Genomic DNA, 24,623 nt, shown 5'->3' with positions numbered 1-24,623 from the left:
AGGAAGAGGAAGATCGGAGGAGGAGGATTCAAGAGCCAAGGGGGCCGGCGGCGGGCGGTGCGCGCATGCTCGTGCCCAGCGACTCCATGTGTAAAGAGCGCATTTGGCCAACGGAGGGGGGCGAGGGCGCAGCAGGATTTGGAGAGAGGAGGGATCTCGCCGGCCGGTTCGAAAGAGGAGGCTGCTCTTCCTCCTCGCTCCCCCCCACCCCCGGTGAAGGGGGTGGACAGAAAAGGGAGGCTTTTTTAAAAGGAAGTGGACCTACCCGACCTTTCGATTTGGGGGATCGTTGAAGCGGCTTTGTAAGTGCGTCTCTTTAAAAGTTGGGGTTTTTTCCCCTTTGGGGTGGGGGGGGAGGAGCGAGGCGGTGGCAGTGGGATCCCTGCGGCCTCTAGAGGAGTGGGGCACGGGCAGAGGGGGGTTGGGGCTGTGGCTGGAAGCCTCCTTATCTCGCCGGCCGGGCTGGATTGGGAGTTTGCTGCCCCTCCCGGCCCCTTGGCCTGGCAGGGTGGGGGAGGCGTGAGATTTTGCTTACTCGACTTCCTGGCAAGTCGTCTTCCGCACCTCCGACGGGGGATTTCGGGAGGAGGTGGACGTCAAGCAGCTGGCGAAGAACTTTTTCTTTTTCAAAAAGGTTTCCTGCTCATGAAAACTCGCAAGAAAGTGGGTTTTTCTTCTTTCTTTGGCGTGCTTCACCGAGGATGGAGGGGCGGCGGGGGGGGGGAAGGACAGAGAGAGAGACAGGAAGCTGGAACTGAGGTTTTGGAGGAGGCTTCCTCTTGACAAGATACACTTTTATTTCCACGAGAAGTAGTTTCCAAACTCCTCGGCTCTCTAACAGCCAGACTCGCCGGGTTCTGTAGCATTATCTGATAAAAACACCCACCGCGGCCTTTTGGGTGGGAAGGAGGAAAAAAGCTTGTTTCAAAAAGTTGGAGCCCTGTTTTGTCCTCTTTCCCCGGCCTTGCTTCTTCACTTCCTCTTCCTCCTCCGGCCACCATCCCGCACTCCCTCCTTTCCCTCCCAGTTTGGGAAGGAGAGAGAGACTGGAGTGGAGTGGGGGCGGGGAGGCAGAGGGCGGCCGGAGCACTTAAATACAAAGCATGGTTTAGAAAATAACTCCCCTCTGCCACCCGCCCCCCCAAAACACAGTTTTATTGAGTGTGGGGAGGGAGAGTACTTCTGGGGGGAGCTCAGGAGACAGGTCAGGGGGGTTTCTGGGGCGTCTGAAATGGCTTCCTGACTTTGAATGAGCAGGCCACTGGCTTTATTGGGCGTGGGGGGGGGGAACATAGAGGGAGAGGTAAAAAAAATTCGGAGGGGAGGGGAGCTTGAGGACATAATTGCGTCTTCTCTTAGCACCTAAACCTGGCAGGTCGCCAGACAGGATTCTGTTCCAGAATAAAAGTCCCTCCTCAATCCTCCTGTTAGGATGAAGATGATGATGGTGGTGGTGGTGGTGATGTGCTGGAGGGGTGGGACCTAGGCTCCCCCCTGTAGCCCGATTCGTCTGGCAGAGACCCTGTCTCATTCTTGCCTGCCCCCTCCCCCACCAGAAATCTTGCCCCACCTCTTCCTGGAGTTTTGCATTTATTTATTTATTTGATTTTCCACTGAGCTCTGTCTCTGTGACGGTTTCCTTTCCCACTCCATGGACTGGCCACTGTTGCTTCAGGCTTTCTGCTTAGCCAGGGCTTCTTTTGCTTCAGATGGCTGCTCTCACTCTCTCTTTATAGGGGAGTACTTACTCTTCTCTTCTTTCCCACACCCCCTCCAATCTCCCTCATCACCTTCAAATCCTTCTCAAAATATCATTCCTCTTTAAACTACAGAGAGGGCGGGAGGGGAATGGGGGGACGACCAGTGGCTCCTCTCCAGGTGTTATCGATGCCAGAAGGCCACAGATGTTGCCCCTCTTCAGTCTGCAGAGCCCCCGCTGCTGTATATAAACAGGGAGCCGCTTTCCATCAGGGAAGACTCTGGTTGTTTTTGGACTATAACTCCCATCATCCCTAGCTAGCAAGGCCCGTGGTCAGGGATGATGAGAATTGTAGTCCAAAAACATCTGGATACCCAAGTTGGGGAAACACTTCTCTAGCCGAACCCACCCTAATCTGTGAGTCATGCAGAATTCCAGGGGTTCCGAGTGCTTCGCCAGGGTCTGCGCTTGGCCTTTGGGAATGAGGCACAGCGGAGACACTGGTGTCTCTAGGATATATGGCTTATTTACACAGATATACCGCCCAAGCCTATAGTGGAGAGGTTCACAGCATTGACACCCCAAAAGCGTCTTGTGTCTCCCATAGCTGCGGCCTTGGATTCAAGCAGAAAGCTCAACATTGTGCTCTGCCTTTTCCATCCTGCAGCCTTTTCCCACATCACAGCCAATTCTGAAACTCTACTTCAAAACTGCTTTTTCTTCAAAACTAATTCTGCGTTGAGGGAGGGGGGGCCCTCTTTTGCTTTCCTAATGGCTAATTACCTTCCTTTTGTCCATCACCCCAGGCAATTTCCTAGTCAGGAAATATATTTTAACATTTACCTTGATTAAATTCTAATTCCTGCTGGACACAGGAATTTAGGGTGTCTTGCACCCACAAACATAACATTTTCCAGTGATATCCAACATGCTGCCCTCCAGCTGTCTTTGAACTCACAGCAACCACAGAATTGTAGAGTTGGAAGGGCCCCCAGGGTCATCTAGTCCAACCCCCTGCAAGGCAGAAATTATGGGCAATGGTCAGGGAAGATGTTGGTGTTGGGTCTTTTGGTCCAGAGGCCACAGGTGTTGTTCCCATCTCTGGAGCAGACAGAGGGATATTCATCTCCCTTAACACTAGGAGCATGGAAAGCTGACTTAAACTAAGTCAAACTGTTGGTCCATCTAGCTCAGTGTTGTCCACACTAATTGGAAGCAGCTCTCTGGGGTTTCAAGAAGGGACTCTTTCCCAGCCATCACTGGGGACTGAACCTGATACCTTCTGCATGCAAAGCAGGTTCGCTCTCACTGAACTGCGGTCCTTCCCAAAGAAGAGGGGTTGCCTAATGTGACAGGTTGGCAGTAGGTTCAAGAAGGCCTTCAGAAAAACATTTTGGGGTATTTCTGTATTGCTTGAAAACCACCTTTGGATCATGTTGGCATGACAGAGGGGCTTCCAAATTTGGAGAATGAGATAGTGTTGGATATATAAGTTAATCACCATATTAGCTGATATATTAAATTAAACCTGGGTTACAGGCACCACAGCAGTATGTGTTGGTGCCATTTTGCCCCCCAGTGGAGTTTATTCCTTTTAATTTCATTTCTTTACTGGTTTATATTTTAAATAAAAAATCTCAAAGCCGTTTACAACATTAAATAAGGCAATCTAGAATACAACAGATTCAAGCTTCAAGGAAAATATTTCAGATCCTTCTCTAAGTGACATTTTGCTTTCTCCTTATTTAGTTCCCTGCTTAATTTATAGAGCTGCCCCATAGTAGAAAGACTCTAGGAAGCCAGTAGGGTGTAGTGGTTAGAGTGTTAGACTGAGAGATTAGGGTTCAAATCCCCACTCTGTGGCCGGGTGACCTTGGAGTCAGTCACGGCCTCTTCACCTACCTCACAGGGTCGTTGTAGGAATTAACTGAGCAGGGGGGTAAACCATGGACTCCTTGGAGAAAAAGGTGGGAGATAAATGCAATAAATGACCTTCTTAAGACAGCTGGTGGGGCCATTTGCCAACCTGTCATCCAGATATCTCCACATGTTCACAAATGAACCTGTGTCAGTCACAAAATGTGCCTGGCGCTTAGCTACGTTCAAGCACTGGAAATAAATAAAGATAAACATGGGATTTATGCTGCCATAAAACAGCATAAGGTGGATGGCTAATCTGGGTGGAAGGCATGACCAGTGGTCAGGGTAATGGGAGCTGGAGTCCAGACACTTCTGAAGGGGCCCTATAGATGTTCCCCATCCCTGCTCCTGGGAATCAACATTCCCTACCGCATGCAAGAGATGGAAGAATGCCTCTATTTAAAAGAGGCATTCTCTCCAGGAGAGCGGGGGATGCCTCTTAAATCAGAAATGGGGAATCTGTCACCCTCCTGATGTTGGGCTCCAGTGTTAGAAACTCAGATATATAAGCTATATATAAACCATTTGCCAAAACCTTATGTCTACTTGCCATTGTGGGTCAAGATTGCTCTCGTGTCTTATTTTTCCAGTGATGGGACTGACTGATTGATTCTCAGTCTGGCTAGTTCAGATGACAAACTTGGGCTAGGTTGAGAACTTTGAGAACTTAAAGAAGAAAAGTCACTTGATCCAGGGATTGTCTGCATATCTATTGACCTATTCCTACTTCTTTTTCTTAATGGTAACAGGAACCATTCGTAACCTAGGAATATTCTTCCCAACTGTGAGCAGGGCAGTGGGGTAAGAGAAAACAAGCAACAATTCACTAAACCACTGTTTCCTGCTCAGGCTGCACAGAAAAAGCACTTTGGTTCCTGAAATACATTCTGATTGTACAGATAAAATAGATAGAATTCTACAGGATGTGGTATTAGCGAGTGAAACAGTCCAAATCCATTGATGCCCAGGCATGCACCTCCAGGTGGTGGAGATATCAGGTGCCGTTGTGGCGTCCAGGCATCTTCACTTGGTTGCAAGTGACCAATAATCAGGTGCAAAAGTGTGCCTGGCTAATTTCGAACACTGCCTGAGAACGTCATGCTGGCAGCTACCTCTGTTCTACATTGCAGAGTTATTATCATACGCAGAGGACAGAGACTGATGCCATGGAATGATAGTCAGCTCCATTTTACTCAGAGTAGACCCACTGAAATTAACAAACCTGTCTTGGTCGTATTCATACATTTCAGCGGGTGTACTTGCTGTGAAACTTAGTTGAATGCTGCCCTTGTGGTCTTGCTTGGAGTGTGTGACTGACCGCTGTTGGGAACAGGACACTGGGTTACATGGAATTTTGGTTTGATCCAGCAATTCTTCTTGCCCATGGATAATCTTCCTTTTAAGTCTCATGGCATGCAAGCTAGCAGCATGTCTTTGAAGACTAGATCACTGGGGTGATGCCACTGGGTAGGGTTTTGGACTCCCTGACATTGCTAAGTGAATTTCTCTGCTGACTGTCTTCTCTCAGAGGCAGTAGATGGAAGCTTTGGGCCTGATCCTGCAGGGCTTCTTCCCTGTACCTCAGTTTATCATCTTATTTATTTATTTATTTATTTAAGAGCAGTCTTATTCGGAAATAAGTCCTGTTCATGCTGATTGAACTGAAGACCCCCGCCCCTTTTCAGAGCTTGCAGGGCCTGGGATTGTGGCTTTACAGATTCTGGGGTTAAAAGCTATCACGCATGCAAATGCTCATGGTTTTTACTTTCGCTTCTGAGCTCTGTACTTCCCCTTGCTCTTAAAAAAAAAACCTGTGAAGGTGTAGGGGTGTGTGTGTGTGTGTGTGTGTGTAACTCTGAATGGGGGAGTGAGGTTTAACAGGTGGTCAAGGCAGGGTAAGACCCAAATATTGCTAAAATGGGTAAAAAGGTAAAGGGGACCCCTGACCATTAGGTCCAGTTGTGGCCGACTGGGGTTGCGGCGCTCATCTCGCTTTATTGGCTGAGGGAGCCAGCGTACAGCTTCCGGGTCATGTGGCCAGCAGGACTAAGCCGCTTCTGGCAAAACAGAGCAGCGCACGGAAACACCGTTTACCTTCCTGCCATAGCGGTACCTATTTATCTACTTGCACTTTGACGTGTTTTCGAACTGCTGGGTTGGCCGGAGCAGGGACCAAGCAACGGGAGCTCACCCTGTTGCGGGGATTTGAACCGCCGACCTTCTGATCGGCAAGTCCTATGCTCTGTGGTTTAACCCGCAGCGCCACCCGTGCTAAAATGGGTAGCTCTCCCATAATTCAGTAGAAGAGGAAGGTGGCTTGAGCAGAAGGGGGAGAGACAGAGGGAGAGGTCTGCAGCAGTTGCAAAGTAATAATTTCCAGGGGGGTAACCTTGTTGTCTCCAGAAATAACAGGTTTTAAAACAGACAGGGGTGGTAAAAGTTGGCCTCTCACACAGGATTTGTTGTAAGGCTAGCTGTTCACTGGGGGCGAGAGTTAGTGTGGTGTAGGGCTAGGCGACATCATGATATAGTGCTATATCACGGTGTCTAAAATAAGGATGGAGCTGTGTAGAGCCATTGGCTGGCTTCACGGTTTTCCCCACGTTGTGAATTTTGCATAGCACACGCACACACGGACACATCATGATTTGCGTTATATTGCCAGGTAAACAATAATGAAGGGTGGCGCTGTGGGTAAAACCACAGTGCCTAGGACTTGCTGATCGTATGGTCGGCGGTTCGAATCCCCGCGGCGGGGTGAGCTCCTGTCCTTCAGTCCCAGCTCCTGCCCACCTAGCAGTTCAAAAGCACCCTTAAGTGCAAGTAGATAAATAGGTACCGCTTACTAGCGGGAAGGTAAACGGCGTTTCCGTGTGCTGCGCTGGCTCGCCAGAGCAGCGATGTCACACTGGCCACGTGACCCGGAAGTGTCTGCGGACAGCGCTGGCTCCCGGCCTATAGAGTGAGATGAGCGCACAACCCTAGAGTCTGTCAAGACTGGCCCATATGGGCAGGGGTACCTTTACCTTTACCTTAAACAATAATGAAACCAATATCACAATATGGACTTCAAACTGGTTTTGGATGATATACAGTGGTACCTTGGGTTACAGACGCTTCAGGTTACAGACGCTTTAGGTTACAGGTTTAGGTTCCGCTAACCCAGAAATAGTACCTCAGGTTAAGAACTTTGCTTCAGGGTGAGAACAGAAATCGCACGGCGGCAGCAGGAGGCCCCACTAGCTAAAGTGGTACCTCAGGTTAAGAACAGACCTCCGGAACGAATTAAGTTCTTAACCAGAGGTACCACTGTATCAATATATCACCCAGCCCTGGTGTGGTGTGGTGGTTAGAGGGTCAGACTTGGACCTGAGAGACCAGGGTTCGAATGCCCACTCAGCTGTGAAGCTCACTGGGCCATTCCCTGCCTCCAGGTAAACCTACTTTGCAGAGTTGTTTTGGGGGTTAATTGAGGGAGGGGAAGAATCACCTTGGGCTCATAGGAGAAAAAGGTGGGGTATAAATGCAATTAAAAACCAATAAATAAATACCACTGTGGGGAAAGAGACGTAGCTCAGGCGTGGAGAACCTGCTTTGCAAGCAAAAGGTCCCAGCTTTTATCCCCAATGGCGTCTCCAGGTAGGGCTGGGGAAAACGTCCTCTCTGAAAGCCTGGAGGGCAGCTGCCAGTCCGGGAAGGCCACGCTGCTCCAGATGGACCCAATGAGAGCTGCCCCTGTGCATTCATAACTCTTGCAGGTTTCCCCAGAGTTTGCAGCTGGTTAGGAGCCAGGATGTCAGGGTTGGTGGGCTGGACACCCAGGATGCCTTGAGTTCTCCCTCGTGTTCCCAACAGACACCCAGAATTCTGCCTGTTTCCCGCCTCTCCTTTTCCTGGGTCAGTGGGAGCATAAACTTCGCCTTATTACAATCACCTGGCTGCACGGTGAAGATCCCACACTACTTTTTAAAAAAATTCCTGCTGCGAAGGCATCTTGGCGTCTGGCTGCTGTGTGAATGGGCAAGGGGGGGAGGGGAGGGAGGATGTTGCGTAGTCGTGTCACATCATTGCATCAGCATCGCTGTGTACTTGGCAAACATCCCATCCCTTGGCTGTTTTTCAACTTCTGGATCCTTAAGACGTCTCCCGGGAGTTTGAGTTGGGGGGGTGCGTAAGAAGGGTGGGTGCTGCAGGGAAGGACGCATCTGCCCCATGGGGGGGCATTTGGTGTTGTGCGCCCTCTTGCTCCCACGCCCTGATGCACATAGTGAACACACGGACACACACAGCCTCCATGGAATGCTTGAGCGAGTCTCATTTGTTCATTCATTCCTGGCAATATTTGGACAATGTTCCACTGATGTCTTGGAGCAACTTGCAAATTAAAGTGTCAGAGATAAATTCGTGGAGGAACCGTGTTAGAAACTCTGGTATAAAAGCTAATTGCCAAATGACACCTTAAGCTTTGGTTGTGGTCGCCACCACTGACTGTCTTGATGCTCCCCCGTCTAAAATTTATTACTATTATTAATTTCATTTCTATACCGCTTTATATTTTAAAGAAAAAAACTCAAAGCGATTTACAACACATTAAAGCATGAAATGAAACAACCCATAATAAAAGAAGTTCAAGCTTCCAGCAATATATTTCAGATCCTTCTCCAAGAGACATTTTGCTTTCCTCAAATTTATTCAGTGACTTCATTTATAGCAGGCATGTCCAAAGTCCGTTTTGGGAGCCCAATCCGGCCCACCAACCAGTTTAATTTGGCCCCTGTGGCAGTTAAAATCCTAAAAAAAAACCTCAACAACCTCAGTCCTAAAAAAAAGCTCAACAGCTTTGGTTGACCCTTTGGCTGGCCTCCACGGCCTTTCACTTCACCAAATCTGGCCCTCTTTGAAAATTTTTTGGACACCACTGATTTATAGAGCTGCCTCATAGCAGAAGGGAGATGCGGGTGGCGCTGTGGGTAAAAGCCTCAGCGCCTAGGGCTTGCCGATCGAAAGGTTGGCGGTTCGAATCCCCGCGGCGGGGTGCGCTCTCGTTGCTCGGTCCCAGCGCCTGCTAACCTAGCAGTTTGAAAGCACCCCCGGGTGCAAGTAGATAAATAGGTACCGCTTACTAGCGGGAAGGTAAATGGCGTTTCCATGTGCGGCTCTGGTTCACCAAAGCAGCTTTGTCACGCTGGCCACGTGACCCGGAAGTGTCTGTGGACAGCGCTGGCCCACGGCCTCTAGAGTGAGATGGGCGCACAACCCTAGAGTCTGTCAAGACTGGCCCGTACGGGCAGGGGTACCTTTACCTTTACCATAGCAGAAGGACTCTAGGTAGGCAGGGTGGGGCAGTGGCTAGAGCGTCGTACTAGGGAGAATTGAGAAATCAAGGCATCCTTGACTTGACTCATGCACCACTTGGAGGAAAAGGTGGGGTATAAAGGCAGTAATTCAGCTGTTCTGCTGACCTGCTTAAGAAAGCTGGAAGGGCCGGCCAAATGGAGATTTCTGTCGCCCTGAGATCTCCGCAGAGTTGCAATTGGACCCGTGCCGGTTGCAAAATGAGCCTGGTGCCTGGGGAGGGAGGGAGGGGCGCTTTCAAGGGCTACTGGGCACGATAGCTGTGCTCTGCCCACCTGTACAGTTGTGAAAACCAGAAGTGGGGAGAAGGGGAGAATTGCTTTTGGGCTCAGACTATGCTTTGCAGGCTTTGTAAAAGGGGTATCTGGTTTGCGATCGTGAGAACAGGATGCTGGACTGGATGATGATAATAATAATAATAATAATAATAATAATAATAATAATAATAATAATAATAGTTTTATTTATACCCCACCCTCCCCAGCCAAGACTGTGCTCAGGGCGGCTAACACCAGGTATAAAAACAATCGATTAAAATACAACTTAAAAACAAGATTAAGTACAGAGCTGCGCAGAGCTGCTTAGATCAGACCAGTGTTTCCTAAACTTGGGTACCCAGCAATTTTTTGGACTACAACTCCCATCATCCCTAGCTTAGCAAGACCAGTGGTCAAGGATGATGGGAACTGTAGTCCAGAAAACAGCTGGAGACCCAAGTTTGGGAAATACTAATTTAGACCAGTCCATGGAGAATTAAGGCTGCCATTGACCACGATGTCTGTGTTCTCCCTCCACTATCTGGGGCAATAAAGCCTCTCGTAACCAGTTGTTGGAAACAAGTGGGGAGACCGGCTTTTGCTTTCAGCTCTTTCTTGCCAGCTTCCCTTTGGGTTAGCCGTTGTGAGGACAGAATGCTGGACTAGATGGGATCCCTTCGGCCTGACTCAGAAGCTAGACTCTCTTTATCCTTCTTGCAAAATGCGTTTTTTAAAAAATGATGCAGAGTAAATCTATGCAGTTTTAAAAATTGCATATATTCCGTTTTCTTTACCTCTGTAGCAACTTTGTGTGCATAGCAGTTTACAAAATGAAATAAGCAAAGAAGGCAAACTCCTGTCCTGTTTGCAGTCTTGAGTTCCTCCTTGAGGGAGATGGGGAAGACAAGGCAGGCAGGCAAACGCTGCTGCAGTGGAATAGGAGCAAGTGGCAGGTTCAATATTTAGGGTTCCTTGACGGTGGGACAGCCTTTGGCTACGTCATGCAGGCCTGGCATTTAGCATTGGCATGGTTCAGCATCAACCATGCACCCACACCCCAGGAAAAGCCCCATTGGCAATGGCTTCCTAAACCTGTTCCTCTTTCTCACCATTGCAATATTATTATTATTATTATTATTATTATTATTATTCACACTTGCCTGTCGCTTTGCCCCAAAGGGGCTTTGCAACAAGATAAAATACAAAATGGGTAAAAATAAAGGAGAAGCCAATTTTTGAAAAGATAGAAGAAAGCAACACATAAGAAGCAAAAATTTCCTAAATACTATATCTTTATTGATGATAATAAGGATTTAAAAAGCAAGGTGTTGATAGACTAACAGTAGCACTCTTCTGGGATAATATATCCAGGCTTACACTTTTGGAGTAAAAGGAAGTTGGTGCATTACACTAGCAATAAAAGCTACCAAGTAAAAATAAAAAGAGCAAGAGGGGCAGATTTGTCTCTGATCAGCTAGGGTTTATGATGCATGTTAACAGAACGCGTAAATCACGCTGCCTCTGCCATATGCTGATCTTTGGAACCTACTGAGTATTGACAGACCACAGTGCCTCTAAACAGTCATAATAGTTCTTTGTAGTTCATGTGTGTTTTGTGTGCGTGCGCACGCATGCTCTTAATAAAAAACATTCAAAAACAAAAAAACCTTGTCCCAGAATGGCTGAAAATGCTTATCTGACCATATAGCAAAGTAAGGAAAACCTCAACCTAGTAAGAACTCAAGAGACCTGGTGGGTCAGCCCAATGGCTCATCTCTCTAGTTCAGCATCCTTTTCTTACAGCGACCACCTAGATGCCTGTTGGAAACACACAGGAGTATTTGCCGCCCCCCACATCCCTGTTTTCTAGCAGCTGGCAGGCAGAAGCACAGAGATGGAGCATAGCCTCCCTCATGTCTAGCAGCCACGGATAGCCTTTACCTCCATTAATTTGTCCAATTTCCCTTTTAAAGCCACCCATAAGATGCACACCATTTTAGAGTATTATTGTTATTAATATTAGTATTATTGTTTATCTGTCATGGATGATTTAGTTGATATTCCTGCATTGCAGGGGGTTGGACTGGATGACCCTTGGGGTCCCTTCCAACTCTATGATTCTATCTCAGGTGTCAAAAGCCAGGGGTGAAGATTAAACACTAGCATGATCTCAAAAAGGCCAAGGGGGGTCTTAGTTTGGAGCCTAAAAGCTGACAGTGATGGCACCAGGCAGGCTTCCAGAGGGGAGAGTTCTTTAAACCAGTGTTTCCCAACCGGTGTTCCGCGGCACACTAGTGTGCCGTGAGATGTTGCCTGGTGTGCCGCGAGATGTTGCCTGGAGGGAGGCGGGCGAGGGCGTTTGCTTCCCGGAAGACTTGTGGGAAGCCGCCCCTTCCCTGGGCGACGCGCCGCCTCGCGACTCCGGAGTCAGTCCCGAGGGCTCTCGGAGGGACTCGCGAGCGACGGCGCGGCGGCTCCGGGGCGCGCTCAGCCGGGCCGCCGTACGCTCCCGCTGCAGCTGCCCGGCGTGGAGCGCGACGCGGAGCCGGCCGGGCTTGGAGGCGCCCAGGTAGGGCCGAGCCGGGCGGGGGCGGGGAGGTCTCGGTCTGCTGCGGGCGCAGGAGGGCGAGCGGGAGAGGGGGAGCCGTCGGGTCTCCTGGAAGGAAGCGAGGCGGCGGCTGAGGGGGATGCAGCCCCGTCCCCAGCAACAGGCGCTCCTCGAAGTGAGGCCACAAGTCGGGGCTCGGACAGGGCCTGGAAGCAGCGGCTCCGGCTCTTGGGAGCGGAGAAGGGGACTTCGAAAGCGGCCTGGAGGAGAAAAGCCCCGATGCAGCGAGAGCGGGGAGCGTGCTGCCTTGTCCAGGCCTCCTCGCTTTGTGCCGTCCGCTGCCGGGAGCAGGACACAGGGGCTCCTCGTTCGCATGCTTTCCCGGGTGATCGGTGAGGGTTAGGGTTAGGGTCCCTCAGTCCCTCGCTTTGCTGCCTCCTCCCTCCCCCCACCCCCAAAGCTTGGAGGTTCCCCGGCAAGGGGGAGGGAAAAAAATTGAAAACTTTCACTTTCGTGCATCCCTCCCGGCGTGACGCTGCGCGCTGACGTCACGGGGCTGTAATGGTGGTGTGCCGCGAGATTTTTTTCATCAAACAAGTGTGCCTTTGCCCAAAAAAGGTTGGGAAACACTGCTTTAAACCTTGGGTCTCTGGCTGTCTTTGGACTACAATTCCCATCATCCCTGACCACGGGTCCTGCTAGCAAGGGATGATGGGAGTTGCAGTCCAAAACCAGCTGGAGACCCAAGTTTGGGAAACTCCGCTCTAAACAGAAGGCAGTTTTAAAATCCAGCATGAAGCACTGACAGAGCTTAAGAGCTAAAATACAGCTTTCACGCCCTGTTTTCTCATCTGGTGCTGAAAATATAGTAACCATGACGCCTCTCTTGCAGATTAGTTCCAAGAGCATGGTCCCATTACTGACAAGGCCCTGCTGCCGCTCACCCTCTTCCACTCGACTTCAGGTGGTTGGAGTGCAGAGCCTCTGAGGCTGCTCTTTCTAACCCAACAGGTTCTTCAGGGAGCAGGGAGTTGGTTCAAGAAGCCTTGAACCCCGGAAGCCGCCTTTCTGCTGAGTCAGACCACTGCTCCATCCAGCGCTGTCAAGACCAGTTGGCAGCAGCTGTCCAGGGATTTAGGCAGCAGACATTCCCAGCGCCACCTGGAGCTGCCTGGGGCTGAACCGGGGACCTCCTGCTTGCAAAGCAAGTGCCCTACCACTAAGCTATAGGTGCTAGTCCTCATGGTCCTGAATAAAGACCTAGTTTTAAATAGGAACCTAGAAGGCTGCTTTTGACTGAGACAGACCGCTGGTCTATCTAGCTCAGAATAATAATAATAATAATAATAACAACAACAACAACAACAACAACAACAACAACAACAACAACAACAACAACAACAACAACAACAACAATAATTTTATTATTTATACCCTGCCCATCTGAGGATAGAATTGGGAGGTGGGTCATGCATACCACCCTGAGCTCCTGGGAGAAAAGGTGGAATACATAGATGTAATAATAATTGTTCAGATACACACAAAAGCTCATACCAATAACAAACTTAGTTGGTCTCTAAGGTGCTACTAAGGGACGCGGGTGGCGCTGTGGGTAAAACCTCAGTGCCTAGGACTTGCCGATCGTATGGTCGGCGGTTCAAATCCCCGGGGTGGGGTGAGCTCCCGCCGTTTGGTCCCAGCTCCTGCCCACCTAGCAGTTCGAAAGCACCCTTAAGTGCAAGTAGATAAGTAGGTACCGCTTTATAGCGGGAAGGTAAACGGCGTTCCGTGTGCTGCGCTAGCTCGCCAGAGCAGCTTCGTCACGCTGGCCACGTGACCCGGAAGTGTCTCCGGACAGCGCTGGCTCCCGACCTCTTAAGCGAGATGAGCACGCAACCCCAAAGTCGGTCACAACTGGCCCGTACCTTTACCTTTTTAAGGTGCTACTGGAAGGAATTTTTTTATTTTGTTTCAACTATGGCAGAGCAACATGTCTAGCTACCTGTAATAATAATTATAACTGATAAATAAGGCATTTCCGAATGTTCTCTGCTTTTTATTTCAATCTTTTTGGCAGTCAAACAGCAATTTTTGGAGGATGGGCATTTCCTAACTATGTCTACTCAGAAGTAGGTCCCATTGACTCTAATGCAGCTTACTCCCTGGTGTGTGGGCTTATGATTGCAGCCTTGGTCCACTCTGCCAGGGAGTCATGTGCTAATGTCATGGTGATGTCACGGCTTTGCGCAGCCAAGTGGACTGTGTGATGTCACTGGGAGGACAACTCAGGGATTCTTTTCCAGGTACCTGCTGAAACTACCTTGAGGGTGCTGTCCTCCCCCCTTTCGGAAACTGTGTACAAATAATCACAGGAGCGATGGCAGACTTACCCCCACCCCTTTTTTCTTTGCCAACGCTGAAAATGTTAGCCAGCAAACAGCGAGCTTTCATGCACTTCAACATGCCAAGAACTCAATCCTATAGACGTAATCGGATTATCAGAAGAGGCCCGCAGCTGGATCAGGCCCAAAGGGTCTTCGCAGTGGCCAGCCAGATCCCCCCCAAGGGAAGCCCGTAAGCAGGCCTGAGAGCTCCACTGTTACAGCTCCCAGCAACTGGTATTCAGTTTCCACTGACAGCCGTCTCCTCCTCCCCCATGAATTCGTCTAATCCTCTTTTTCAAGCTGTCTGCAAGAACATCTGGATTTCCCCGTGGATCATGCTGGGGGGGGGCATGCAGCCCATGATCCCGTTTTCGCAGCAGCAGCCAGCCAGATGCCCCCAAAGGGGGATCCACAAGTGAGTTGAGCCATGCTGGCTTTGCGGATCTTGCCCGTCCCCAGCAAAAGGCAGGAATCTTGAGCTACCTTTGGGCAGCTGAGCATCACAAAATCTGTGGGTGGGGAGAGAGGGTAAGGGGGGGGGGCTTGCATCTCATTTGCTAGCTGACTTTGGTCCCCTCTGTGCCAAAAAATCGAGGCAAATTGGCCAGCCAGCAGGAAACCTTTTTCTGGGCTAATTATGCTTTTTTTTCCTCTCTCTCTCCCCTCCCCCACCTGCAATCGCCAACCTCCTCTCTCTTTGTGGCTAAATTAAGAACTTCACTTTCCTGTTAATGACACCTTTCAATGCCTCTCCCTCCAACTCTTCTTTCTTTCTTTCTTTCTTTCTTTCTTTCTTTCTTTCTTTCTTTCTTTCTTTCTCTCCCCGCTTTTTAAGGACCCTTTCCCCCCAAAATATACAAGAGCTGCAAATGTACCAAGCTAGGGGCCGCAGCAAAACTTTGCAGCAAACAAACAAAGCCTGCCTGTCTGCAATGTGTGTGTATATATATGAACATAATAATAATTATAGCGGGGGGTGTCTATTGTACCTCTTGAAATTGTGTCCGCCAAGCTAAGGTCCCCAAGGTGGTTGCTTAGCAACCACAGGAGTTCTCCGTCGACTCCCTCTTGAGAAATTTAGAAAGTCAAAAAAAGGGCCGCGATTCCTCCAGAAGGGCCAGGCCTCGTGAATCTGGCTATGCATCCTGCTGCTAGCTCTGTTAATTCATCTTTGCTTTAAAGCAATTGCAGAAGTGTCCAGTGTGGATGGAGGGGACCAGCACTTTCCTTTCATACAGTGGATTTGTTGGAGAAATGATCAGACAGCAGATCTTGGTTTGCGTTCTATAGTGCAGGAAATGTTGCTTTTGTTGTTTGATTTTTATTTATTTATTTAAGCGCATTTGTCAGAATTACGATTGTCCCTAGTGATTAGGGCATTTCCTCAATGGCTTTTCTTCAGTGGGCAAGCTTACAAAACACTGCCTCCCTGTCTTTCATCATATCACAAGAAAGATAACTATTCCCTGTATAGGGGAGTTTTAATGTTTTATTATGCTTTTATATTTGTTGTAAGTTGCCCAGAGTGGCTGGGGAAGCCAAGTCAGATGGGCAGGGTACTATAATTATAATATAATATAATATAATATAATAAATCTCGAAGCTACAAACATGAGTCTGACCAAACTGCGGGAGGCAGCGGAAGACAGGAGTGCCTGGCATGCTCTGGTCCAGGGGGTCACAAAGAGTTGGACACGACTAAATGACTAAACAACAACAATAATATAATACCTCTTGTTATGCTTGCTTCAGGTTGAGCGTTTTCAGGTTGCATCCCGCAGCAACCCGGAAGTACCAGAAAGGGTTACTTCTGGGTTTCACCTCTCGCACAATGACGTCATGCGCCGAAGCAGTGAATTGCGACCCGCATACATGCAGATGTGGGTTGCGTTCTGCTCATGTTGCGAACGGGCCTCCGGGTAATAATAATAATAAATTTAATATAAATAAAATAAAAATGCAATATAATATAATTAATATGATTAATATAATTAATATAATATAATATGGCCTGCTCTTCAGCCAAAAAAAGCTTCCTCAAGTGGCTTACGTAAAACCAAGGCTTGCAATCTAAAATAAAAACAAAAACACGACACACAAGGCAAAAGGGACAGGGAGGGCAGAGGAAAAAGGCAAAGCCGGGCACTGATTCCCACACAATAGTTTCTTAGAAAGGCCGGCTGGCATAGAAGCAGTCCGGTGGCAGGAGGTGCTGAATGGGGCTGGTCTTTCAGCAGTTCTGATGGAAAGCATCCCACTTCTTATCTCCCCCTCGGAGGCAGCCTCATGGGATGGCTGCTGCCTGGTGACAGTTGTGGGAAAGGAGCCTTGATGGAGCTGGACTTTTTAATGTTGGCAGGACTCTCATTTCATCTGGGTCTGTCTCCTGCATGCGCCTGGCTTATATATCATGGAGAAAGTGTTATACTTTGAGGGAAAACTTAATGCAAATGATGTACAGGTGGTACCTGACACCAAGTTAAGTTGGCAAAGATGCATAAATCTGCGTCAAACATCTGATGGAAATGTGAAGAAGCAGAAGACTCATTTCATCACATGTGATAGACGCGTAAAGTGGCTAAGCACTTTTGAGAAATGATCTATAATGAGATAAAAAATATATTTAAGGTAATTCTCCCAGAAAGTCCAGAAGCCTCTTTATTAGGCACAATGGGAACAGATGTCCCCTTCAAAAACCAAGTAAATCTATTTCTTTACAGCAGCTCAAATATTATATGCACAAAAATGGCGGGGAATAGCGGTGCCTTTGAAAGAGGAGTGGCGGTTGGAATTGGCAGAATTGGCTAGTCTGACTTGTAAAATTAGAGATAAAAAAAGAGACTGACTTTGAGTAGGATTTGAAAATGTTTGTAGATTATTTAAAAACTCAGTGTAAACGTGTTAAGACACAAATAGGATTTGACTGGGGACAGCAATGGGAAGGATGGTGGAGTTTTGTGTTTTGTGGCTTCAGAAGTGAAGACATGGAGTAACTAACATGCAGCACAAATTTAAATTTTGGGGAAACCATGGAGGGAAGGGAGGGGAAGTCCTAGGTTGACCGACTGATTGCAAAGCCTGAAATGTTGTTGGATTATTGTTTATCTTTTAACAAATTCCATAAATAGAATTAATAAGACAAATACACGGAGGAGAAGTCTCTCGGGGGCTACTGGCCACTAGGGCTAGGTTCTCCCTCCACTGTCCGAGGCTGGTGGCTCTTGTGCCCCAGGCCTCCTTGTGGCCTTCTCATTGGGGGACATCTGGTTGGCGAGGACGGGGGGGGGGACTGCACTCGATGGGCCCCCTTGGGCCAGATCCAGCCGCAGGACACTCCATATTGAGCCCCCGCCCAAACACTTATTTCCAGGCGTCTTCAACCCCCTCCTCTTAAAAGAAATGATTATGATCTCATCAAGGCGAACCATTTTTCATTTCCAGATGGAATTTTAAAATTTATTTCCTCCTCTCTTGCAGCAAGGGAACCAACTTATTCCTGTGCACGCTATATATATATATACACACACACTCATACACACACACACACACACACACACGCCTTTAGTGAAGGGAAGGCAGGCAGGGAAGAACTTTGGGGGGGGGGGTTTCCCTCTCTGTCTGACCTGGTGGTGGGTGAGGATGGCACGGGGGGGGGGGCTTTTTTGTTTTGCTTTTGGAGGAGGCGATTGCAGCTCCATTCTCTCTTTTTCACACGCACAGGCCCACGTACACACACCAGGCCCGAAGAAGTGGGTGTGGTTCTGCTATATTAAGTCCTGGGCTGGTGCCAGCATACTGTTACGGTGACCATTTTGAGGCCTTCTCCTTGTGCAATCCACTGGGGAACTGGGAGCGAAAGCTCCTGCTGCCTCTGAAAGCCAAGGATGCTGCGGGAAAGCTCTGGCTGCCATCACAAGGGGCTTGCTGGGATGAGAGCAAGTTGCCTCTCTGTTAGAGCTGAGCGGTACCTGCTTTTCAACATTGCGATATATCACCAGCCAAACATCACGATCTACTGATATATCACAATGTCTGAAATAAGGATGGAGCTGTGTAGATGCATTGGCTGGCTTCACAGTTTCCCCCACATTGTGATTTTTGCATAATGCGCGCGCACACACACAGACATCATGATTCACGATATATTGCCAGGTCAAGAATTATGAAACCAATATCATGATAGGGACTTCAAACCGGTTTGGGGTGATATATTGATATATCACCCAGCTCTACTCTTTATGCCAAATACCAGTATTGTCCACACTGACTGGCAGCACAGCTCTCCGGGGTTTCAGGCGGCAGATACTGTATTTTTCCGTGTATAAGACTAGGTTTTTTCCCTTTAAAATAATGTTAAAAATTAGGGGGCGTCTTATACATGGATACATCTCCCCCATTTTCTTAAATCTGAGTCTCCCAAAATAGGGGGCGTCTTCTACATGGGGGTGTCTTATAAATGGAAAAATACAGTACAGTGGTGCCTCACAAGACAAAATTAATTCGTTCCGCAAGTCTCTTCGTCTTGCGAGTTTTTCGTCTTGCGATGCACGGTTTCCCATAGGAATGCATTGAAAATCAATTAATGCGTTCCTAGGGAAACCGCCTTCTGAAGGCTGGGGGGGGGGATAAGGGCTTTTCTTCCCACCCCACATTTTAAAAAACCCCGGGACAGCGGAGGACTTCTCTGCTGTCCGGGCAATCTTAAAATGCTGGCGGGCGGCATTTTAAAATCGCCCCGGGACAGCGGAGGACTTCTCCGCTGTCCGGGGCGATTTAAAAGCCCCTGGGAAGGCAGGCAGGGGGGACAAAGACTTTTGCCCCCCGTCAGCCTTCAGAAGGTGTTCCGGCCCCCCGCCCCGCTTCAGAGCACCGTTCCGAAGCCCGGTGCTGGGGGAAGGTGTTCCCACCCCCCCACCCCCCCCGCCCCGCTTCGGAGCACCGGGAGAAGCGATCTCCCCGCAGCCCCTTGCTTCAAAAGAGGTCCGGGGGCTGCGGGGAGAAGATCGCTTCTCCCCGCTGCCCCTTGCTTCAAAAGAGAAGACCCGCTGTCCCCGGGGCAAGCTTCGTTTTGCGAAGCAAGCCCATAGGGAAATTCGTCTTGCGAGGCAACTCGAAAACGAAAAAACCTTTCGTTTTGCGAGTTTTTCATCTCGTGAGGCGTTCGTCTTGTGGGGTACCACTGTATCTCTCCCACCCCTACCCAGAGGTGCCTGTTGGGACTGAACCTGGGGCCTTGTGTGTACACCCGTGCCCCTTCCCTAAAAATAAAGCGCAAGATTGCAGTCCTCAAGGCAACAAATAAAGAGCCACTGCCAACCCGTGTGGGCAACATGAGTCTAGGGTGGCTTCCTGTGTAAATCAGCTCTATTCGGAACATTGAGGACTGAGTACTTTGTAGCTCGGTGGCAGAGTAATGCTTTGTATTCAGATGGCTCCTGGTTCAATCTCCAGCATTTCCAGGAAGAGCTGGGAAAGGCTGTTTCCTGGAACCCTGGAGAGCAGTGGAGCAGTGTTAGAAACTCAGATATATATAAGCTAATTGCCAGATGGCACCTTTAACCTGGGTTGTGGTCACCACAACAGAATGTCTAATCGCCGCCGCCGCCACCCCCCACCCCCCGGTTGTTGTTGTTGTTGTTGTTCAGTTCATTTCTATGCTGTTTTTTATTTTAAAGCAAAAACCTCAAAGTGGTTTACAACACATTAAAACATCAAATAAAACAATCCAAAATAAAGCAAATTCAGACTTCCAGGGAAATATTTCAGATCCTTCTCTAAGTGACGTTTAGCTTTCCCCATATTTATTTATTTACCTACTTAATTTATATAGCTGCCCCACAGCAAAAGTACTCTAGGAAGCAAGCGTGGTATAGTGATTTGGGTCAGACTAGGACTAGGAGATCCGGGTTCAAATCCCCACGCAGTCATGAAGCTCACTGTGTGACCTTAGGCCAGTCACCTACCTCACAGGGTCATCGTAGGCAGGGTGAATCATGCACCCCTTGGAGAAAAAGGTGGGAGAATAAGGTAATAAATAAGCTCTGCTGGTTACCTGCTTAAGAAAGCTGGAGGACACAGCGAGGTGGAGATGCCAGTCACAAAATGCACCTGGGGGATTTCGGACACTGCTGGTGAGCTGTTCCAGTCAGTGTAGAAATTCTGATGGAGCCAGTGGGACTGACCTGATAAAAGGCAGTTTCTGATGTTCTTACTGTATACTCTGATGGATCGTCACCCAACTTTTCAACAAACGGTGGGACCCTCCTAGATTTTAAGAGCAGGCTTTCTGTTTCAGTCGTGTGGCTGGGAGGCACAGATCCAGCATCCTACTTCTCTCTGAACTTCATCAAATGCTTCCACAAAGCCCATTAAGGAGAGCTGGAGAGCCATGGACTTCACCTCCAGTGTCTCTCCCAGCTTTTGATGTTCTGGGGTATAGTTCCTTGTCACATGAAGATTCTGTTTATTTAGTAACCTATCTTACAATTTTATAAATAGTTGGCAGCTACTGAATCAGCCTTCAATAAGATGAAGTGGAAAAAAGAACCCAAACTCTTGGAAATCAGCAGGTACCGTTTCTACAATTGCACAATTAATGTTTGCTTCAAAGAAAGGGGGCCTTAAATGCAAAATGCTTCAGTAGCTGCCGAAAACACTGAGACCCTGTCTTGATTTCAGCTGGTAACTTGATTCCAGAGGCCTGGGGCTGCCATTGTGGCTAATAACACAGAATACCAACAACACCCCCCCCCCCCGTTGCGCATACAGTACTAGATTTGTCATTTGTGGCCTTGGAAGGGAGAAATTCAACACCACTTTGTAAATCTGGGATTGTGAACCTCAGCCCCTGAGGGGCCAAATACCCCCCCAGCCTGTTTCTGCCCCTTGAAACTTGCCCCAGGCCACACCCCTCCACAGCTTCCCTCTGCACTCCCCCCAAGCGCTTTGGGGTTTTTTAGCGTAGAGAAAAGGCGAGAAAGAGGTAAGACTGTTGGAAGTTTATGAAATTATGCAAGGCATAGGGGAAGTGGATAGAGAGAAGTTTTCCTCTTTCATGGGTATCAACGGAAGCTGAACGTTGGAAGTTTCAGGACCATCCTCCTTCTCACAGTGCAGAGTTAAACTGTGGAACTCACTGTTGCAGGAGACAGCGATGGGCGCCAGCTTGGATTGCCTTAAAAGAGAATGAGACTGTCATACTGGAGGTGGAAGAAGCCAGCCACCAATGGTTTCCAGCCACCATGGCTATGGTCAGAGGCAGTAATTGCTTCCAAATTCCAGTCGCTTGAAACCATGAACGGCAGCGCTTTTGTGCTCAGCTCCTGCTTGGGGGTTCCTCACAGGCTCCTGGTTGGCTGCTGTGAGAACCAGTGTTCGAAATTAGCCAGGCGCCAAGCATAATTTTCACCTGGATAACGGCCACCAATTGATGGGGCCTGGGTGCCAGGATGGCGCCTGATGTCTCCACCATCTGGAGGTGCCTGCCTGGAGATCCTCGGATCTGGGCTGTTTTCACACACTAATACCCTGTTCTGTATAATCATATCCATTATATTTTATATGCGCTATCAGAAAGAATCTCAGGAACCAAAATGCTTGCTTTGTGCAGCCTGAGCAGGAGCAGTCAGCATAAAGAAAAAGAGGTCGGAATAGGCCAGTAGTTATGTGGACCATCCCTGGATCAAGGGACTTTTCCTCATTAAGTTCTCAAAGCTCTTAACCAGGCAGAGGCAAACTTGGCCCTCCAGATGTTTTGGGACTATAACTCCCATCATCCCTAGCTAACAGGACCAGTGGTCAGGGATGATGGGAGTGGTAGTCCCAAAACATTTGGAGGGCCAGGTCTGCCTATGCCTGCTCAAGGTTGCCCTTTGAACTAGCCAGATGTTTAACTGAGAATCAATCGCAGTCAGTCCATCCTTTGAAAAATAAGACTTGAGAGTTGTCTTGCCCCAAAATGGCAACTAGACATTCTGTTTTGGCGATTGCGACCTTGGTTTAAGGAGCCATTTAAGAGTTATGGAGGAGGCTATGCTCAGTTGGGAGAGAGTAGGTGCTTCTGAATGCCAGTTACTGGAAACCACAGCAGGGGAGAGTTGTCTTCGCTTGCTTATGGGCATCCTATGGGGGCATCTGGCTGGCCGCGTGATGACAAGATGCAGGACTAGGTGGGTCTCCTTTGGGTCTGATCCAGCAGCAGGGGGGGGGGGGTTGTATGCAAACATCACCTTTAAAGAAACCAAAAGCTTCCCTGGGTGAAATATCCCCATAAACACCTCTCCACCACTTACTGCTCCTACAAAGTTTTGCAAAGCTGTTGCAACAGGTCATGTGATCTTGGACCTAGCCCTTTAAAACAAACAAAAACATAAGCAAACCACAATTTACCTGTATCTCTCTTTTCCACCCCCAGCCCATGTCTCAAAGTGCTTTGTTTGAAACTTATGAGAAATCCCCACTTGGCATCGTAAGTTGGAGTCTCTCCTCACCTTTCTGTGAAATATTAAAGCAGGGCTGTCTCAGGGGTGCGGAGTGTGTGTGTGACAGTTTTGTGTGGCAGAACCAGCATGGCGTTTGGTCCCTCCATTTCCAGGAGGACAGTGGCCTTCCTTTTCCTGCTTATGGCCTTCCACGGCCATCTGGTTAGCCCCTGTCTGGGGTTCTGTCGGCTTGTGACAAGCCACCCTGCTAGATGGACCCTTCCGTCTGCTTAGCAGATTTCTTTGTGATGTATTCTGTGGTGGCTGTGGTGGAGCCTCCATATTGAAGAGCAGTCTTATCTCTTGAGTTCCAGGAGCTGGACACCAAACATGCCAGGGAAGGCTGTTGCCTTTGCAGCCTGTTTCTGGCTTTCCCTGAGTTGGGCTGGTTGGAGGACGTGGGGACCTGGTCTGATCCAGCAGAACCTCCATGGTTAGAGGCAGTATATCCAGAGCCACTCAGCGTTCTTAGGAATGTTGAAGGGACCACCTCAACTCACAATAGCCCCAGCCCAGGGTATGGCAGGGCATATGGGCAGCAAAATAGCACTCCCTGCCGTGGATGCCCTAAGGAGGAAGGGCAATGGTAGAGCAACTGCTTTGCATGCAGAAGGTCTCATGTTCAGTCCCTAGCAACTCCACTTAGGGCTGGAAATATCTCCTGTTTGAAACCCCGGAGAGCTGCTGCCAGTCAGTGCGGACAGTACTGAGCTCAATGGACCATTGACCCAGCTTAAGACAGCTTCCTGTTTAGGGAGGGGCCGTAGCTGATTGGTAGAGAACCTGCTTTGCATTCCCTGTCTGAAACCCAAGAGAGCTGCTGCCAGCCAGTGCAAACAGTACTGGTCTGCATGGGCACCTTCTTTCACTCCCAGCAGAATCAGCACTTTATTCAGAACGATGAGGACATGGAATCCTCCTTTATTTGCAGCGGAGGTTTGAAAGGCAGACGGTCCTGGGTGCAAACCTAGGTGAGGACTGGGAAGCCCCCCCTGTGCTGCCAGTCAGTGTAGGCAATCCCGGGAGCCAGATGGACTCGACACAAAGCGGCTTCCCGAGTTCCCACTTGGGGTCCTCCGTGCGGAAGCGAAGCGGGTTCTCCTGGGACTCTGAGCACGCTCTGCTCTCCTTAACCCCCAGTAAATCCCAAACCGCCGTCATCCTCCGGAGCGGACTTTTGCAAAACAAGCAAGCAGACAGCAGCCACAATAACCCCCCCAGTAAGTGACTGGCTGCCTTGTTTGGCCGTGGGGCGGCATCCCCCCTCCCCGCCGCGCTAATGGCACACGCAGGATCCATTTCCAAGCCCCTTCCTGTGCCACAAGCACACTTTGCTTTTGTGCACAATGGCACCGGGCGCGCGGGGGACTTAATCTTGCTTTGCAATCCTGCCTCTTTGAAGACGGTCCCTTCCCTCCCTCCCTGCCCACTTCAGAGTCCTAAGGTCATTCCTGCAACTGCCCCGGAAGCTTAAAACCAGCTTACAAGAGGGGCACCACCGCCAGCCTCCTTTTATTGGCTCCCTTAAGAGGCGAAGGAGAGCTGCTTCCCGGGAGTCTCATCCCTGACTTTCTTTCTTTCTTTCTTTCTTTTTCCCCTTCTCCTCTTTTCGGAAACGCCCACGGGAGAAACAGCTGCCAGCTGCTCGGGATGCCAGGCACTTTCCGCGCGTAGGTAACACCCTGCTCCGTGGTCCGGGGTGCTGGGCTCGCTTCTTTCTGTTCGTTCCCTTCTGCACCCCAAAGCTGGACCCCCTTTTCTCTTCCCCTCTCTTGTTAGCAAAGCACCCCCCCCAAAAAAGGCAGTTTCGTGGGGGGGGGGGTTGCGTGAGAGAAGTTGACTTGGAGTTTGCCGGGAAACAGGAGGAGGGAACCTACAGAAAGCCGGGCAGCTGGTAAATTCTTCTTGGCAAAGCAGAATGAGAGTGGAAGGGAACCAGAGACCGAAACATTGCACCTAATTTTATATATATATATATAT

At 49.2% G+C, this 24,623-nt stretch overlaps 1 protein-coding gene across 10 annotated transcripts in view; it reads left to right on the top strand.

The window, feature by feature from the left end:
• GATAD2A (GATA zinc finger domain containing 2A) overlaps positions 1–24,623 on the top strand; it is an 83,867-nt gene that overhangs the window by 16,112 nt on the left and 43,132 nt on the right. For 3 of the 10 annotated variants that reach the window (XM_081177781.1, XM_081177776.1, XM_081177775.1), the window contains exon 1: positions 104–302. The exons of 2 other annotated variants lie outside the window; for them this stretch is intronic. The gene's annotated coding sequence lies outside the window, so the exon portion shown is untranslated. Of the gene's footprint in view, positions 1–103; positions 307–24,292; positions 24,314–24,623 lie in introns of those variants that run through there. 5 more of the 10 variants (XM_081177783.1, XM_081177778.1, XM_081177780.1 and 2 more) reach the window with 4 other exon arrangements.

The sequence above is a fragment of the Podarcis bocagei genome, assembly GCF_964188305.1.
Source record: "Podarcis bocagei genome assembly, chromosome: 18".
NCBI lineage: Eukaryota > Metazoa > Chordata > Lepidosauria > Squamata > Lacertidae > Podarcis > Podarcis bocagei.
This window is presented reverse-complemented; position numbering and strand designations above follow the sequence as displayed.